Here is a 19058-nt window from a genome sequence, read left to right as displayed (position 1 = left end):
ACTTTATGGTATAAATTGTTATTATGATTATAAGAATAAGAAACAAATATTTGTGAACTAGTCATGAAAAACATATTTCTGTTCTAAAAAATAATCTCAAAAATACTTGTGCACATAAATCTTTATTGTTAATTTATATGATTCATAATTATATAATATATAGATTAATGTCTCCGTATTCTACATTTTAGAGATTTTATGTATTTCTGTGTCCGTGTTCGTGTCTGTCTGTGTCAGTAATATCTGTACTACATAGCTATAATTTTAACATTAAAATAAATAAAAAATCAAATACTAGAGCGATCATTGTCCCTAGAGTGCATTAATTCATCAGAAACGCACCCAATAAAAAAAATTTATATGGTATTGGAATACAATTACATATTATTTATTATTATTAATTCATAAATGAGTTCAGAGTTTAGTTAACCTTTGAAATAAAATGCATTTTTTTTTTCTAAAATCATCTTTATCCATCTAAGTATAAATGACTAAACTACATTTTATTTTTTACATAAAAATGACATTATTAAGAAAGATTAATTTGCATTTTAATATTTTAAATTGTTGAATATTAATATTAAGTAGGGTTCTTGAACATTAATTTCCATATTTTAACTAAAACTTTGTGAAACAGGTAGAAACAAATGTGAGAATGATTTGAGTGTGGAAATGGAATGAGATGAATGAAATCTAAGGTGAGAATAATTAATTGTGCACTGAACCATTTTATGTGTCATTAAGAAAGGAAAATTAAATAGAAAAACATTTAAAAAATCAATTGAACTTTAGAAAAGAAAAATCAGAAAAGGATCCATTAAGTATTCTATATGCTAGAAAGTACAAATATTATTGAAGGTTTATTATAACTAAAATTTCTGAATAAAGGCAAAGAAATCGTAAGCAAGAGAGATGAGAGAAAAAAGATAAAGAAGAATGAGACAAGATAAAAGGCAGATTAGAAAATCCAATACAAGACGACGTAGCTTCCACACGTGATAATGATATATATCTAGATTTCATACTTATTTTTCAAAGATTTATGTCATCGTTTTCTCCCAAGACTATGCATCTTCCACTTGGTGCTTGAATGAACTCACTAAGATACTTGAATGCAAGAAGAGATTTGGAAGGGATGTCATACCTGTTTTCTACAAGGTGGATCCATCAACTATTAGGAAGCAGGAACAAAGATACAAAGAAGCATTCGAAAAGCATGAGCAGCACTTTAAGCACGATAAAGTGCAAGGATGGAAGGATGCTCTCACCGAAGCTGCTGAACTTGCAGGCTGGGATTCAAAAGTCACCAGGTCATTATATTTGTTACACGCACTTTCCAGATAATCAGGATCTCTTTTCATTTACTAAAATTGTGTTCATCTCACCCTAAATCAAGTGCTTCTTTTTTCATTTCTATTAGTCGGTCTTAGATCTGAACCATATTACATGTTATAGCTTAACTTTGTACCTACAAGTCTTCTCCCTAGTATCAGAAGTCACAAACGGATGCTGTAGAATTTTTCTTTAGTTTAGCTTTTGTGCTTGAATACTTATACATTATTTTCTAAATCATCTGCCAGCACAGAACACACACTTGTTGAAAAAATTGAATCGTTATTCCATCAGTTATGATCAAGGAATCATCGGCATTGAAAAACATATTGAAGGAATTCAGTCCTTGTTGCATCTTGAGTCACCGGATGTTCGGATCATAGGAATTTGTGGCATGGGAGGAATAGGAAAAACTACAATTTGTAATCAAATATATCACAAATTGGCATTGCAGTTTGATTCCAGCAGCCTTGTTTTAGACGTTCAAGAAAAAATACAAAGAGATGGAATAGACAGTATCAGAACAAAATATCAGTCTGAGCTTCTAAAGGAAGAGAAATCCTCTTCTTCACCATATTACAATGAAAGGCTCAAACGGACAAAGGTTCTCCTCATTCTTGATGATGTTACCGATTCAGCTCTAATAAAGTTTGCTAACTGTACCTCTCTATGTGGAGGACGTATTGTATTTATAATTAAAGAAAGGTAACTGATTGCATACACGGTTGGATCCATGATCCGCTTCTTAAGGCAACTAACCAACTAACGTGTTCCACTTCTACAAACGTGTTCCACTTCTAACTGACTAATTCTAACAGTCCCCTTCAATCCCAACAGGTTTTATACATGTTGAGATTGTTACAATGTGTAATAAAGAGAGTTCTAGACAGTGGTTTTGTTAGGATATCAGCCACTTGATCACTTGATGAAATAAACTGAACTTCCATTGCTTTGCGTGCCACTTGTTCTCGAACAAAATGGAAGTCAACTTCAATATGTTTTGTTCTTGCATGAAACACTGGATTTGAAGTTAAGTATGTAGCTCCTAGATTGTCACACCAGAGTCGAGGAGCTTTTGATTGATACACACCAAGCTCTTTCAATAATGATTTTATCCAAATCATTTCTGCTGTCAGATTCGCAATGGCCTTGTATTCTGCTTCGGTGCTCGATCTGGACACTGTGGTTTGTTTTCTAGAGCTCCAAGAAATTAGATTTGCTCCAAGAAATACAGCAAAGCCGCTAGTTGAACGTCGATCATCAGGACAACCAGCCCAATCAGCATCAGAAAATCCGGACAGCAGCATTGTTGGAGACTTCTGAATTCTGATTCCCAAATCTAATGTGCCCTTGACATAACGAAGGATTCTCTTTACAACACTCCAATGAGCATCAGTAGGCGTATGAAGGTATTGGCAAACCTTGTTGACAGCAAATGCCAAATCAGGCCTGGTCATTGTCAAGTATTGCAATGCTCCCACAGTACTTCTGTATTTAAATTGTTCTTCAATTGACAAGAGTGTTCCCTGCTCTTTGAATAATTTCTCAGCTGAGCCCATTGGAGTGGACATGGGTTTGCATTTTTCCATGTTTGCTTTCTTCAACAAATCTAATGCATATCTTCGTTGTGACAGTGTGATGCCATCTCTTGCCTTCTTGACTTCAATACCCAGAAAATACTCAAGACCACCTAAGTCTTTTATAGCAAAATCTATTTTCAACTTCTGAATCAACCTTTCGGTGGCTTGATCAGAGGAGCTCACGATAATTATATCATCAACGTATATGAGCATATAGATGGTTACCTCTTTGTTTTTGAGGATAAACAAAGATGAATCAGCTACAGAAGCTCTAAAGCCTAATTCCATAAGTTTTCCAGTCAGTCTTGAGTGCCAAGCCTTTGGAGCCTGTTTCAGGCCATAAAGCACTTTCTTGAGTTTGCATATGTATTCCTTTGGTTTATATGGGTCTTGAAATCCCGGTGGTTGTCGCATGTACACTTCCTCTTCCAAAATTCCATGCAAGAATGCATTTTGGATATCAACTTGTCTCATATTCCAGCCTTTGGTTACTGCTAGTGAAAGAATAACTTTGATTGTTGATGGCTTGACCACGGGGCTAAAGGTATCACTGTAATCAATGCCAAATCTTTGCTTGAACCCTTTAGCAACCAACCTTGCTTTCAATCTCTCCACTGATCCATCCGCTTTCCTTTTCACTTTATACACCCATCGACTATCAATGAGATTTATGCCAGGTTTTGGTGGAACGAGATCCCAAGTCTCATTGTGTTGTAATGCTGAGAGCTCATTATTCATTGCTTCCTGCCAACCTGGACTTTGTAGAGCTTCCTGCAGGTTTTGAGGTTCAGTAACTGTATCAGTCTCAGTAGCATTTTTTAGTACATTTATTGTGGTCGGATTTTTGACAGTGACAGCACCGGTAAACTTTCTTGAGGTCTCTGAATATCTGACAGTACCATCAGTGAACTGTTTTGCTTGGACAATGTTATTTTTCAATCTTGTTCTCATTGGGTGTTGATTAATCACCTAAGATGTTTCACCATCAGAAGTTTATTGTTCGAACATCTGTTCTTGGAAATTGGTCAGACTGTTCTCAGCTTCCTGTTCTGCAACAATTTCTGGACTTATTGTATTATCTGCAGGATGTAAGCTTATACCAGACAAGTTGTTATTAGCAACATCATTAGATTGACCATCAATTATACGAGAATCATTAACAACTGGTTCAATATTTGTGAGAGCATTTTCAGTGTATGGAACGGGTTTAACGAAGGTTGGAAGTAGAGCAGGCTGGTGTGAATTTTTGGTTTGGATTGATGACTTAGAATTTAATTCTTCAAAAGGAAACACATTTTCATCAAAGATTACATCTCTAGAGATGTAAATTCGTTTTGTACTTCTATCTAAGCACTTGTATCCCTTATGAGAAGAACTATAGCCTAAGAAGACACACTTAGTGGTTCGAAAACTCAGTTTCTTGGTGTTGTAAGGCCTTAAATTGGGCCAGCAAGCACAGCCAAACACCTTAAGCATGGTGTAATCTGGATTTTTTGCAAATAATTTATGAAGTGGTGTGTCTTGCTTGTATGATTCGAGATGGTAGTCTATTTATAAGGTAACAAGCTGTATTGAAGGCTTCATCCCAATAGGACAAAGGCATGTTAGCTTGGGCAAGTAAAGTAAGGCCAGTTTCCACAATGTGTCTGTGCTTTCTTTCTACCAACCCATTTTGCTGATGTGTGTGAGGACAAGAAAGACGATGCTCAATTCCAGTTGTTTTGAAATATTGGTGCAAACGATGGTATTCACCCCCCCAATCTGACTGGACAGAGCGAATTTTGGTGTTTAGCATGGTTTCAACATGTTTTTGAAACTGATGAAACACAGACTCAACATCAGACTTGTATTTCAAAAAATAAATCCAAACATATCTGCTAAAATCATCAACAAATGAAACATAATATTTAGAATTATTCACTAAGACAATGGCTGGACCCCATACATCAGTATGAATCAATTGAAGAGGTGCTGTAGATACATGTTGAGAAGAAACAAAGGGTAATTGATGTGCTTTTCTAGTTGACAAGCATGGCAAATTAAGGAAGAAGAAACTCTAGTATCTAGAGCTAAGTTATTATTTTTCAAGATTCTAATTGTGACTGGGAAAGCAGGATGCCCAAGTCTTCTATGCCATTGTTCTTTCGAAAGTTTGGCTGTCGGGAATGCTTTGCTGGAGTTATTTGGTAAAGTGTAGAGGCCATTCTTACATCTACTTGTGAGCAGAAGTTCCTTCGTGGCTCGGTCCTTAACAAAAAAACAGTGTGGGTGAAATTCCACAAAGGCATTATTATCAGATGCTAGTCTTTGTACTGAAATCAGATGTTTATTGATTTTAGGAGCATATAGGATATGTTTCAGTACAAGAGATCTAGATGAACCAGAAATTAATGAGTTCCCAATATGAGAGATAGAAAAACCTGAGCCATTTGCAACTTGAATCTGATCAGTGCCATTGTAATGTTCGTTGGTGGTAAGTCTTTCTAACTCGTTGGTGATGTGATCTGTGGCTCCAGTATCTACGTACCAGTTTGCATCACCAGTATATCCACTTGTGGCCACAACTGCTTGTTTAAGATTGTCTTCGGCTTAATATGCCTGATCAAATCTGTGCCAACATTGCAAAGCATCATGGTTTGGCTTACCACAAATCTGACAGACTTTGTCTGAGTTACTTTGTGCCTTTGATGGCTGACGTCCAGAATTGTTTCTAGTGTGCCATGTTTGTCCTCGACCACCATTTGATTGACGACCACGACCACCACGACGTCCATTAGTTCCTCCTCGATTAGACATGCTGTTGACATTGTTAGCAAAAGGAAATTGCTCAAGAGTACCATTACGCAGATGACGCATCTCGTAGCTCAGCATATGAGCATACACATCGCTGACAGTGTAAACATCTGTTCTAGTTGTAATGCTTGTGACAAGAGGATCATAATCTAGACCAAGTCCTTGCAGCATGTAGGCGATGAGTTCTTCATCCTCTACTCGCTTGCCAATGGCAGCCAGAGTGTCTCCGAGACGTTTTACTTTACGAAAATAGTCAGCAATTGTCATGTCCTTCTTTTGGATCGTGGAGAGTTCCATATGATTCTGCATTGCTCGTGCTCGAGATGTGGAGGCAAATTGCCGCTCCAGCATATCCCAGGCTTCTCGTGCAGTGGTGATTCCGACCACCGTGCTGAGAACTTCCTCGGTAACCGATGAGTTGATGAGACTGAGTACCAGCTGGTCCTGGGGGTACCAGACTGTGAATTCAGGATTTTGCGGCTCCCTGTTTCTTCACTTGACTCAACCGTAATCGTTTGGTTTGGTGGTGGCATGGATCCATCCACAAACCCAACCAGCCCCTGACTACGTAAATAGGGAAGGATTTGAGCAGACCACAATAAATAATTTTCTTGTGTGAGTTTAACATTAATCACTTGGCTGATTGATGGTGAAGACATTGTATTGATTTGAAGGGAGTTCGACATGGTTAGCAGCAGAAAAAGATGGATCTCGTGGATCTCTAGCGCTCTGATACCATAATAAAGTTTGCTAACTGTACCTCTCTGTGTGGAGGACGTATTGTATTTATAATTAAAGAAAGGTAACTGATTGCATACACGGTTGGATCCATGATCCGCTTCTTAAGGCAACTAACCAACTAACGTGTTCCACTTCTACAAACGTGTTCCACTTCTAACTGACTAATTCTAACAAGCTCAACTTAAAAAATTAATAGGTGGGAGTGATAGTTTTGGGCAGGGCAGTAGAATGATTATCACCAGTAGAGACAAACAAGTGCTTAAGAATGCTAGAGCTGATGATATCTACGAAGTTAAGGAGTTGAATTTTGATGATTCTCAGAAACTTTTTAGTTTACTTGCTTTTAAACAAAAATCTTCAGAAGAAATTGCTTACAGGGAACTGTCAGAAAAGGTGTTGAGATATGCAAAAGGGATTCCATTAGCTCTCTAGATTTTGGGGTCATTGCTTTATGGCAGAACAAGAGAAGCATGGGAGAGTCAGTTGCAAAAGTTGGAAAAGGGCCAACATCTTGATATTTTCAATGTATTAAAATTAAGTTATGATGGGCTGGAGGAGGAGGAGAAGAATATATTTCTTGACATAGCTTGCTTTTATAGAGGATGCCAGGAGATTGTGGTAGCAGAAATACTTGCTGACTGTGGTTTCTCTTCCAAGATTGGAATGGATATTCTCAAAGATAGGGGCCTAATATCTGTCTTTGATGGTAGAATTGTGATGCACGATCTAATACAAGAAATGAGTCAAGAAATTGTTCGTAAAGAGTGTCCTCAGCATCCTGGAAAACGCAGCCGATTGTTTAATGCTGAGGAAATTTGAGAGGTTTTAAGAAAGAACAAGGTATTATGTCGTTACTCAATTGAGAATGGATTTACTTTGTAAAAAATTGCAAACCACTGAGATGTCATTAAACATCCTGCAATGCAACATTTCATGTTTTTTTTCTCCTAATTAAATTGATTTACTTTCAGGGGTCAGATGCAATACAGTGTATATTACTACATACGAACAAAGTAAAAGATGCTGTAGTACATGCACAAAGTTTCGAAAAGATGGACAATCTTATGATGCTTATGGTCTACATGCCTATATTCATATCAAATGTGTCTCTTGAATCATCTCTTGTAGGTCTGCCAGACACTCTAAAGTTTCTTTATTGGAACGGTTTCCCTCAAAGATTCTGGCCTCCAAACTTTTGCCCACAAAATCTAGTGACCCTGGAAATGCCAGACTGCCATCTTGAACAACTCTGGGAAGGAATCTTGAACAACTCTAGGAAGGAGATCAGGTTTTTCAAGCTATCTATGTTCCTCTGTGTTCTAAACTTTCAAAGATAAAAATAAAGTACACAAGCATGTTTTCTGTATTATACATTGTTAACCATACTATAACTGTGTAACGACAACTTTGTAAGTGTTTCCAGTTCTGCACTCCTTATATACCTTTAGCACATATACTAAGATAATATCTTTCTCCTTTCTCTCTCTATTCTAATGCACTGCACTCATATCTCTTCATCTTCTTTTGCATCTTCTTCTTGCCCGTTACCTCTGGTCATGCCTTCCGTTCAACAGTTCACAACACCCATCACTCTTAAACTAGATGAAGATAACTATCTTCTCTGGAAACATCAAGTCCTTGCCTCCATTTGCGGGCTCAAACTGGGTCATTTTCTTGACGACACTAGTGTTCCATCAAGAACCACTTCTTCCACCACTGATGACAGTCCCCAAGTCTCTAATGGTACCAACAACAAAATCAGGTCATCACAGATCCATCTCCTCCTATCTCCATGATATCAAGAACGCCGTCAACATGCTTGCCGCTATTGATGCCCCTGTTTCCACTGATCATATTGACATCATCCTTGAAGGCTATCTGAAGAATATAATACATTTATTACTGTCGTAATATCCCGCACTGACCCTTATATTATCACTGAGATTGAGGCTTTGTTGTTTGCCCGAGAAGAACGCTTCACCCGGTACAAACTTTCTCAATCGAATTTACTTCAATCTAATATCGCTTTTGTTGCTTCTTCTCAGCATTCACAATCCCAACCTACCCTTTTCCAACTCCTCCTGTGGTGGTCGTGGTTACAATCCCACATCTAACTAGAATCAGTTCAACCGCGGCAAACCCCGACCTTCCCAATACTCTTCTTGGAACTCCACTACGTCTTCATCATGGAAACGCAACCCTGTTCGCTGTCAAATATGCTCCAAACTTGGACACACTGCTCTTCATTGTTGGCACTGGTTTGATCGTACTACACCACCATCCTCCTCTGCAAACACATCTCATTTCTCTCCACCTCCACGTGATGACTCTTCTTACTCTCTTCTTGGTCCACCATCATCTTTAGAAGATCCATTATGGTACCCAGATAGCGGTGTCTCTCACCATATAACAAACGACCATACTCTGTTCAATGATCAACAAATCTATCATGGCATTGCGAACGTTAAACTTGGTAATGGTGCAGGTATAAAAATCTCCCACATTGGTTCTGCTTCCTGTGTGTCGTCTACCTCTTGTACTTCCTTCTCTCTCCTTGATCTTTTACATGTTTCTCATTATACTAAGAATTTGCTTAGTGTTTCAAAGTTTGCTCGTAACAACAATGTGTTTTTTGAATTTCACCCTCATTCTTGCTATGTTAAAGACTAAGTAACTAAACAGATTCTTCTACAAGGCACACTTAAAGATGATCTCTCTGTCTTTCTTGATCTCTGATCCTCTGTTTTTTCTGCTAACTACACATCTTTTAAATATGAAAAAACTTCTTTTCACTTGTGGCATAATAGACTTGGGCGTTATAGTTTTTCTGTAATCAAAGTTGTTCTAAAACAGTGTGGATAATCACCTTTTAGAATTTATCTATATTGATATTTGGGGACGTTCTGCTGTTTGTTGTTTGTGCTAATAATGTTGCATCATACGATATCTCTTTTCCTAATGCATATTTAAAATATACATGAATTTATCTCTAGCATGCTAAATCTCAAGCTCTTGCTGCATTTGAACGCTTTAAACTCTTCTCTGAAAATCTGGTTTCAAAATCAAAACTGTTCAAATTGATTATGCAAAAGAATTTCTTGTTTTTAACTCCAAACAATATCTCACTAATACTATCCCAAAATCAAGATTTCACCAACAAAAACGAAAAATGAGTAGAAATATTAATTATAGTTTCAAGATCTTATATAGTTTTTTTAATATGAAAAGTAGTTATGTAAATGAAATAGAATTTTATATAATTTAGTTAATTTAATTATAATTTTCATCATTTCTAAAAAATAAAAAAATTGTATTTCATTACCCTATCTTCATATTTTATCTTTAATAATATTTTATATTAAAAAAAATCACATTGGCTTAAAAAATTTTAAAGAAACAAAGAAAACTTATAAGATAGAGGAAAAAAACTTCCAACGTGAAGAAATATATATTTAAACATTCTACTTATGTGGTAAATATTTATAGTATTTAACTCCATATAATGAAAATTTGTAGGTTTAATTAAGTTTTAAGTATCTTATAGATTTGATTATTTTCAAATTGAATTTTTATTAATTTTCTTATTTTATCTAGTACTCAAAAGTTTTATATTATTTAATTGAGTTCATGTTGTTTAATTTTTTTCATTAGCTGAGTGACCTGATTATTATATTGTCCTACGTATTAAATGAAGAAATGTAATATTTTATGGTTAATATAATGATATTGTTGTTAATGTATTAGTAGAAGTGTATTTGAGAGGGATTGTTGATAGTGACAACTAAATTTATAGCCACAGTTTTGTTAGTTCAGAGTGTGATTTTTTTAACAGTGGTTTTTATTTGTTACCTGATTCATTTACTATTTGTGGCAGAATTTACCAAACTTGAAAAGGCTTGACCTGAGTGGTTCTCGGAAACTTACTAGAATACCAGACTTTTCTCTCTTACCAAATATTGAAGAAATAATTCTGAGTTATTGTGGAAAGTTGATTAAAGTTCACTCTTCGATATTACTCAGCAAGCTCAGTTATTTATGTTTAGATAATTGTTATGATCTGAATAGTATAAATATTCCCAGCAACATTTTATCCACATTACAAGGATGGATTAATATTTCCTGTTGTGGGAAGCTTAATATGTTTTCAACCAGTGAACCCAGATTTCGTCATGTGAAACTGGAGCGTCAACGTCAAACTTTCTCAAGATACCCACATCAGAAACTGGGGCATCAACGTGGAAATTTCTCAAGATTCCCTCATGTGATACTGGAGCGTCAACGTCAAACTTTCTCAAGATTCCATCGCCAGAAACCGGATATGATCAAAGAGATAAATTTCTCAGAACGGCATGGTGCAGGACGGCGTGGTGAACCTCGTGCATACAGTGGTCATATTTTCCCAACTTCCAGTGAAATTTTCTCAATTACTTTTGACAGATATAATGAAGAAGAAGAAGTGGCTAATAATACTATATACTTAGAAGTGTTGACAAAATTCATGAAAGGTGTGCCCTTACACTTTAGTTGCAAGAAGCTCTGTCATTTAGATCTCTCTTACTGTTCTTCCCTTACAATCTTTCCATTTGACCTTTCTGATATGAAATTCCTAAAGCAACTTTCTCTCCGTGGTTGCTCAAAATTGGAAAATTTACCCCAGATTCAGGACACGTTGGAAGATCTAGCGGTGCTCATCTTAGACGCCACAGCCATACAGGCACTACCTTCATCCTTGTGCCGTTTGGTAGGGCTTCAACAACTGAGTTTGCGCAGTTGCCTTCCTCATTTTGCAATTTCGTTAATCTTCGATCCTTGGAGCTTCAGAAATACACTGATATCGAGTCACTTTCAAACTCCATTGTTAATCTGAAGCTTCTCTCTAAACTTGATTGTTCGGGGTGCCCCAAATTAACAGAAATCCCAAGACACATTGGTCGTTTGACGTTATTAATGGAACTATCACTGCGTGATAGCGGAATCGTGAACCTTCCTGAGAGCATTGCTCATCTTTCAAGCTTGAAATCGCTTGATTTAAGCGACTGCAAAAAGCTTGAATGCATCCCACAGATTCCACCATTTCTAAAGTAACTCGTGGCATTGGATTGCCCATCCATTAGAAGAGTGATGCCAAATTCTCTTGTTCGAAACCTCTCAAATTCCAAAGAGGGTGTATTCAAATTTCATTTCACCAATGCTCAGCAACTGGATTCAGGTGGTCGTGCTAACATTGAGGAGGATGCAAGGCTTAGGATGACCGACGATAGATATAGGTCTGTGTTCTTCTGTTTTCCAGGGACTGCAGTTCCTGGTTGGTTCCATTTTCGTGGGAAGGGACATTCAGTGACTATAAATGAAGATTTAAGTTTCTGCAGCGATGATAGATGTGTTAAACAGCTATTTCGAATGGTGAAGAGAGATGTGTTGATCAAGATCACACATTCGTGTGGAAATTTAACTTGGAGTTCCTAAGGGCGAGCGGCATGAGCCTTAGAATCTGTGATGCTCGCAGCTTCACTTATCAGTCCGTGTGATTATCACTTTCGGTTGAAATCAGGTATCACAATAAAGGAATGCGGCATATGCCCTCTTTATATGAAAAAGAAAGATGATAAATATGGTGGTGCTGTTGACTTTGAACAATCCAATGGAAGCAATGTTGCACAGTCTTCAAGAGAAACAAAGGAAGATAGGAAGAGGAAGGCCGAAAGCTACCTAGTCAGCTAGTCTCTTTCATTGGTGAGGATCTAAACTGCCTTATCGTTAATACTTCTAAATTACAAGGTTCAACACGTTGAATTTTTATTATGAATTTCTCGTTTTTAATTTATTTTGTTTTATTTACATTTTCAATGGTATTTAAGGAGTGGGTTCGTTCAATTGTTGACAAAGATTTCTAAGTTAGATATAGTTTGATGTTTCTGTTCAGCATGAGATGGGTTGCTCTGTTGTTCCAGAGTTGCATTTTCTTGAAACTCCTCATGTATAGTTTGATTAACTTCTTTAGCATATTTGGGTTGTATTTGCAGTGAAGGCATTATGAAATTCTGAGGAGCTGCATTTGAAAGGTTAATTTGTAAATCCTCTTTATACTTTTTCTTCATTCTATGGAGTCTCTCATATTCCCCGTTTTACGACAAGTACCTCTTGATATTGAATATATCATATCAATATATTAGGTTTGTGCATGGACCTGTAAAATCAGAAAATTCTCAACTTCGTTAACATGAGATGGGTTTGTGCCTCATTCATGTTGTGACAAATATATAAAGTCATAACAGAATAAAAATAACAGATATAAATTATATGTTATTTAGTAACATTTTAAATAAGGCAACTGTTACTACATCACACATAAGAAACTATAATTCCAAGGGAGCAAATTCCAACCCCTTTTACAATAGAAAAGACGAAGCTCCCTTAAAAAAAATGGGTTATATATAAAAATACATTTCGGATTTTCTTTCTGGAATATGTTTTCAGATTTTGTTTTTAAGACCAAATTTTTTGTATTACGAATTTTCTTATTCATAATGGGCTTTTGATTTTTGTTTTCCGATTTTTATTACCAAAACACAATAATCTTTTTTGGATCTATTTTTTTTGTAATGTATTATTTTCATTTCTGGAATAAAGAGCATTTTCAAAAATTTAAAAGTTGCAGGTTCAAAAATATTGGTTGCAGGGAGAATTAGCCATTCCAAGTTTATCATATAATTCTATTGTTTTCAAATATTGTCAAAAATTTCAGTGTAAACATTTTCTTTTTCTTGTTTGTTGCATTCCATCTTCATCAAGAGTTAGAATTTTTAAATCTTTTTTCTTTCGAACTCTATAAATAGCTACATACAACTATCGATGTGTGAAAATTGGATGTGAAAAATATAAACCAACTTTGGTCAATAATTGACCTTGGCTTTTCTTAATTGTCATTGCAAAACATAAAGCTATTGGAAATTGTCTTCTCTGGAATTTGAATGGCATACCTACATCTAAAGGGATCAAATTCATTCTTGAAATGAAGATTTTATCACCAATATTTGTTCCTGTTAGAACTATTGCACAAATAACATTTTTCTTCAAATCAATAACTTGCAACCTTGTTCCATTACAAAGACCATTGGTTTGATCAATATTTCTCAAAAGCATAATAGGCACGCCAATTTTCAAATGAAGGCGATGATTTAGTATCTCTGAACATTTTATCTCATTTAAGAACTCAGAAGTGAACCATTCACTTTAAATTCTTGATCTTAATCTAATTGGCAAGGTGTATCCGAACTAAGATAATTTAGTACCTATCTGCAACTGATGCATTAGGCAAAATAGATTACAACCTACATAAATGTGATAGACCAACCAGACAAAACATGAAGTTGCTAGTTTGACATCCAAATCAAAAGAGGAAAAGAAAAATGTACATGAATTTTACACTCCATGTTTTACAAGAATTAATTACAAAATACAATTCAGAAGACTTAATTAGGTTAACCTAGGTGATCTGTGGCAGTGGCAAAGTTCATTAATGGAAAAAACACCCACTGCTTCATGGTCCTAATCACACCCTAAAAGATAAATAGAAACAGAAAAACTGTTTTTTAGGACTTAAGCATTAAGGGGAGAGAAGCTAACCCAAAATACTAGTCCATTAGGTGAGAGAGTCCCAAAGTACTAAATCAAGTAGTTCATCCATTTCAATGTGGAACTCCTACCATTGCTACCTGAGCCTGGACACCCTGAAATCACATTTTTTTTCTAGGAAACACTCCCTTTCGAGCATCCAGAATGCACTCTTTTCTTTCTTAATAATCCAGCTTGTAACAATTTGACACTTCAAGCATTGATATAAAAAGAAAATTACCCAAGATTATGCATAGAAAATGAAAACTTAATATTATTAAAATGGAGGAAAAAGTACAGCTATAAGGTGAATTAGACCAAGGCTTTGTAAAAATGGACTTTGGTTTTAGTTTTACTAGCCAAAGTTACCAATGCCTCCAATTGGTGACCCTAGTCTTCTAATGGTCCATGATACAATGCATAATACTGATCTCCTTCACCTATATCTATTTACATTAATAATTGATGATGACCAAAAAATGAACCTTCTATTTTACTTCTGGTACACAACAGCAAACTCCTAAATTTCTCAATAACCATCGTGATATGCAAATACCAACAACAGAAAGTTGCAGTGATTTGAGGTAGACAATGCTACGACAGAAAGAAATAATTATGAATGTGTAATCCTTATATATATTATGAATAAAAATGTTTCTATATTTCATCAAGATATGTTCCCAACCTGCAGATAAAGAGTAACATTGAAACTAAAAACAGACCCAAAGCAAACATAGGTATAGTTATTGTTAGATATAGTTTGATGTTTCTGTTCAGCATGAGATGGTGTGCTCTGTTGTCCCAGAGTTGCATTCTCTTCAAATTCTTTATATTTGGGTTTCATTAACTTCTTTAGCATATTTGGGTTGCATTTGCAGTGAATATCATATCATTGTATTAGGTTTGTGCATGGAGCTATAAAAGCAGAAAATTCTGAGCTTGGTTAGTGAAACCTCATATTTCTTATTAATCTTGGTTTATTCATATTGAGGCACCTTGTTTTGTTTCATGTGGGTGATGACTTATAAAAGTGTGATTGTTAATTCTTTATAATTGTTTGAGGGAATATAGGTTTAAAGACTCTATGTTATGAAGAGAGCGTGTTTATTAATTATCATCTTTTCTCACTTCCATTTTCTCTTTCTTTTAGCTCTCTTCTATTCATAGGGTTACATTAGTTTTTAGGAGCTTTTCTAAGTTTCTCTGATTCCTCTAAAAGCATAAAACCATTAATGCATAATATAATTGAAATTTTGAATAAATATATATAATTAATGTATTTTATCGTCAAAATTTAAACTGATCATGTGAGTTCTTTTAAAAATCACTTGATTCTTTTGCGTAATTACACGACTTTGAGTATTCATCATTTTTATTGCTTACATTAAGGATGTTATATTGTACTTGTAGCACATAGGGATTTATATGAGATTTTTTTTTGTCTCAGCGCTATACAAAATATTTAATACAAAAAATCAAGTGAAATATATTATTCTTTGACCAAAAAGTGTTAATTACAATTTCAATCTCAAATAAATGTCTTTATAGTAAAAAAATTATCTAAAAAAATTGTAAATACATTATTAATAATTAATACAATTGGCTGTTTTATGGAAATTTTATTATATATGAACTAACAAAATGCTAATTTTTTATGATTTAAGATGCAGTTTGTGGTAATTAAAAATTGTTGTACTATTTTCAGCTATTAAAACAATTGCCAAACCTACGTGTGTCAAAACTTGTTTTGTTGCTATTGGTGTTTTTTTTATTAGAAAAGAATAATCAGGAGCTAGCAGTTAAAAATAATCATATTCCCATCCTGCAACCAGTTTTACTACTTTTTTATTTAATAATTTAATTTATACTTTAATTAAACAATATGAGTTAATATTTTATTATTATTTAGAGTTGTTAAACGGTTATTATAATGTGAAAAACAATTTTCCTGATTTATACAACTAGGATAAAAAAAATATTCACGTACCTGCATGTAATAAAACCTCACAATATCATAGCCCAAGAAAACAACATGTTAAATCAAAACAATTCAGACAACAAATAATTATAATACAAAAAATCTTAAAAGAAACAAGTAATATTTTAATCTGTAAATGAAAACTATCATTTTAATATCTAAAAACAGAATTTTATAATTGTTTAAACATTAAAAATAAAAGAACAAATACCGCGATAATTGTCCCTAGACTGAATTAATTATCAGTTTCAACAAGAAAACATTTATATGCTATTCGTATAGAATTCCATATTATTTATTATTATTAATTCATCAATGAGTTTAGAGTTTAGATAACCTTTCAAAAAAATGCATATTTTTTTCTTTCTAAAACCATTTTTATCCATCTAAGTATGAATGACTAAACTACATTTTAATTTTTACATAAAAATAACATTATTAAGAAATATTAATTTGCATATTAATATTTTAAATTGTTGAATATGAAATATAAGTAGGGTTCTTGAACTTTAATTTCCATATTTTAACAAAAACTTTGTGAAATAGGTAGAAAAAAATGTGAGAATGATTTGAGTGTGGAAATGGAATGAGATGAATGAAATCTAAGGTGAGAATAATTAATTGTGCACTGAACCATTTTATTTGTCATTGAGAAATGAAAATTAAATAGAAAAACATTTAAAATATCAACTGTACTTTAGAAAAGAAAAATCACAAAAGGATCCATTAAGTATTCTATATGATAGAAAGTACAAATATTATTGAAGGTTTATTATAAACGCAGAAATGATTTGTTAATATTTTTTCAATCATCCTCTGAATTAATTATTTTGAAATTAAAAAAATTGTTAAGGAATTTTTTTCATATTTTAATTAAAAATATTATTTAATTTTAATTTTAATTTTAAATATTTCTAAAATTTAAATAATAAATATTATTAATATTTTTTATCCAATATCTATGTTTAAGAAAAAAATAATACTCATGAATATAATAAATTAAGATAAGTATCTCTAAGTCAGAATATAATTGTCAAGATTGTTATATGTTTCTTTCTATACGTGATTCTTTAAATTTTAAAATAACATTATTTTTTTTAATTATATATTTTACATAATACACCTAAATATACAATAAAATAAAATAAATTAAAAGAGATATTTTAATATCCTCATCTACCTTATCAAATTTTAAATTACTATATGTCGTAATATTTAGTATATAAATAATAATTACATGATCATACTATTAACTCCTTCAATTTGCTTATAAGTGGTTTTAAATAAACATCAATGTCATTTTCTACCATTTGTTTTCCAGAAATTATCATGTAGAGGATAAAAGATGTTTGCTTCATAACTCCCAAGGAGGGTGATTGTTGGGATGATAACCACTCGTCATATACTATGGTTTTTACTCATGTTTTCATAAGGATTAAAGCCATAAGCAGCTAAGTCTAATCGTACATTTCAATGGTCATTTACAAATTCTGGATGCAATAAAATGATTTGCAAGCCTCAGAATCTCTAGGATGCCTCATCAATCCATCTTGATTATCCTTTGATGCATGCCTTGTCATAGACTCAATCATCTTAGAACTCATAAACAATCTTTGCAATCACAGTTTTAATGGAAAGTAATGCAATTGCTTCTTATCTTTTTTTTTTTTTGCACTTAGACGTTTTGAACCGTTTACATTCTTCTAAGCCTTCATTGTCTTCGCCCCAATATAGCATTCAGTCTTTTGGGCAAGCTGGTATTTTGACATAATTAAGTCCAAGTTTGGTAATCACAGTCTTCGCCTCATAAAACAAGTTAGGAAACTTAGCATGTTCAAATGTGTTCATTAGCAAGTCTAGAATCATGGTCATTGCTTTGTCACTCATTCTACTCATGCATTTGATATGGTACAACTTCAACATGAATGATAACTTCGAATGCTTTGTACAACCTTCATATAAGGGTTCATTATTGTCCCTCATCAATTCATCAAAGTTCATATTCCTTCATCACCCACCATATTAGTTTGCAAACCATCAACTTCAGTATCCTCATCATGTCCCGCAAACTCGAATGCATCATTCAACATGTCTTCCATTGTATTTTGAGATTCAAATAAATCTTCAATGACATGCACACTTGTAGTGACCATAGGCTCAATTACACTTGGTCTTTCACCGTGCAAATACCAAGTTTTGTAGTTCTGAGGGAAAGTTGTAAATGTTAAGTGTTCTTGGATTACATCCCTTGTTTGTCACTTTTTGAAACCACACTTTGCACATGGACACTTAATTACAGGACCATTAGCATGTTGAAATGCAATATCCAAAAACACATTCAACCCATTTGCATACTCAATGGTGTTTCGTGGTTTACAAATCCACGATTTATCTATTGGCATGATTACAACAAAACAGTAAAATAAAACATTATGGCTGGTAAGACTTCACAGATAAAGCCATATAACTCTAATTTTGGAAAACATAGTTTTGGCACTAGAGATATTGGTGGCAATGAACAACAGGCGGTTGCACAGCTACGGTTGAAGGAAGAGAAGATAACCTGGAAGAACTTGCTGCTTGTAAGGAAGAATGTGTCTCACTCAAAAGTTATCTTTATTTTCATGCTCATTTCATTCTATTTTTAGTCTTAGGCCTAAGTTTTGATCATGACCTATCATTGCAATCCCTAGTAAACAAATCATCATCATGAAAGAGGTAATGGCAAAAAAAATGGTTTATTTACATAGTGAACACAGGTTTTGGATGATATTGTATTATTTATACCTTGTGTACATTGAGAAATGTATGTTATGTTGTTTAATATAATTGGTCATCATTTCATAGTCTAATTCCTTGTTATTTGATATTTTGTTCAAGAATGTGACTTGTTTAATTAGGAACAGTAACTATTTATTTTTGTGGAGAATACTATTTTTGTTTAAAATCATATTACCACTTGAAATATATTTGTAAAAGTCTAGTTGGAATAATTTTCCCTCTGAATCATAGAAAAGTAA

At 33.9% G+C, this 19058-nt stretch overlaps 3 protein-coding genes, 1 non-coding gene and 1 pseudogene across 7 annotated transcripts in view; 4 read left to right on the top strand and 1 right to left on the bottom strand.

Annotated features, from left to right (window-relative positions):
- Positions 1-19058, top strand: part of LOC137812974 (disease resistance protein RPV1-like) — an 81452-nt gene that overhangs the window by 39425 nt on the left and 22969 nt on the right. The window lies entirely within an intron of this gene.
- LOC137812979 (vacuolar iron transporter 1-like) overlaps positions 1-19058 on the top strand; it is a 44728-nt gene that overhangs the window by 2701 nt on the left and 22969 nt on the right. Inside the window, exon 5 of one of the 4 annotated variants that reach the window (XM_068615247.1) lies at positions 14962-15048. The exons of 2 other annotated variants lie outside the window; for them this stretch is intronic. The gene's annotated coding sequence lies outside the window, so the exon portion shown is untranslated. Of the gene's footprint in view, positions 1-12619; positions 12633-14961; positions 15049-19058 lie in introns of those variants that run through there. One more of the 4 variants, XM_068615246.1, reaches the window with a different exon arrangement.
- The window catches only part of LOC137812976 (disease resistance protein RPV1-like), a 66606-nt gene that overhangs the window by 38537 nt on the left and 9011 nt on the right, over positions 1-19058 (top strand). The gene's annotated exons all lie outside the window — the stretch shown is intronic.
- On the top strand, positions 1006-12577 carry LOC137809552 (disease resistance protein RUN1-like; annotated as a pseudogene).
- LOC137813110 (small nucleolar RNA Z247) lies at positions 5768-5906 on the bottom strand. The gene has a single exon (XR_011081348.1). It is a non-coding gene; the product is annotated as a small nucleolar RNA Z247 (small nucleolar RNA).

The sequence above is a fragment of the Phaseolus vulgaris genome, chromosome 2 (genome assembly GCF_000499845.2).
Source record: "Phaseolus vulgaris cultivar G19833 chromosome 2, P. vulgaris v2.0, whole genome shotgun sequence".
Classification (NCBI taxonomy): domain Eukaryota; kingdom Viridiplantae; phylum Streptophyta; class Magnoliopsida; order Fabales; family Fabaceae; genus Phaseolus; species Phaseolus vulgaris.
The sequence above is the reverse complement of the archived record's forward strand: the minus strand, read 5'-3'. Positions and strand labels throughout refer to the sequence as shown.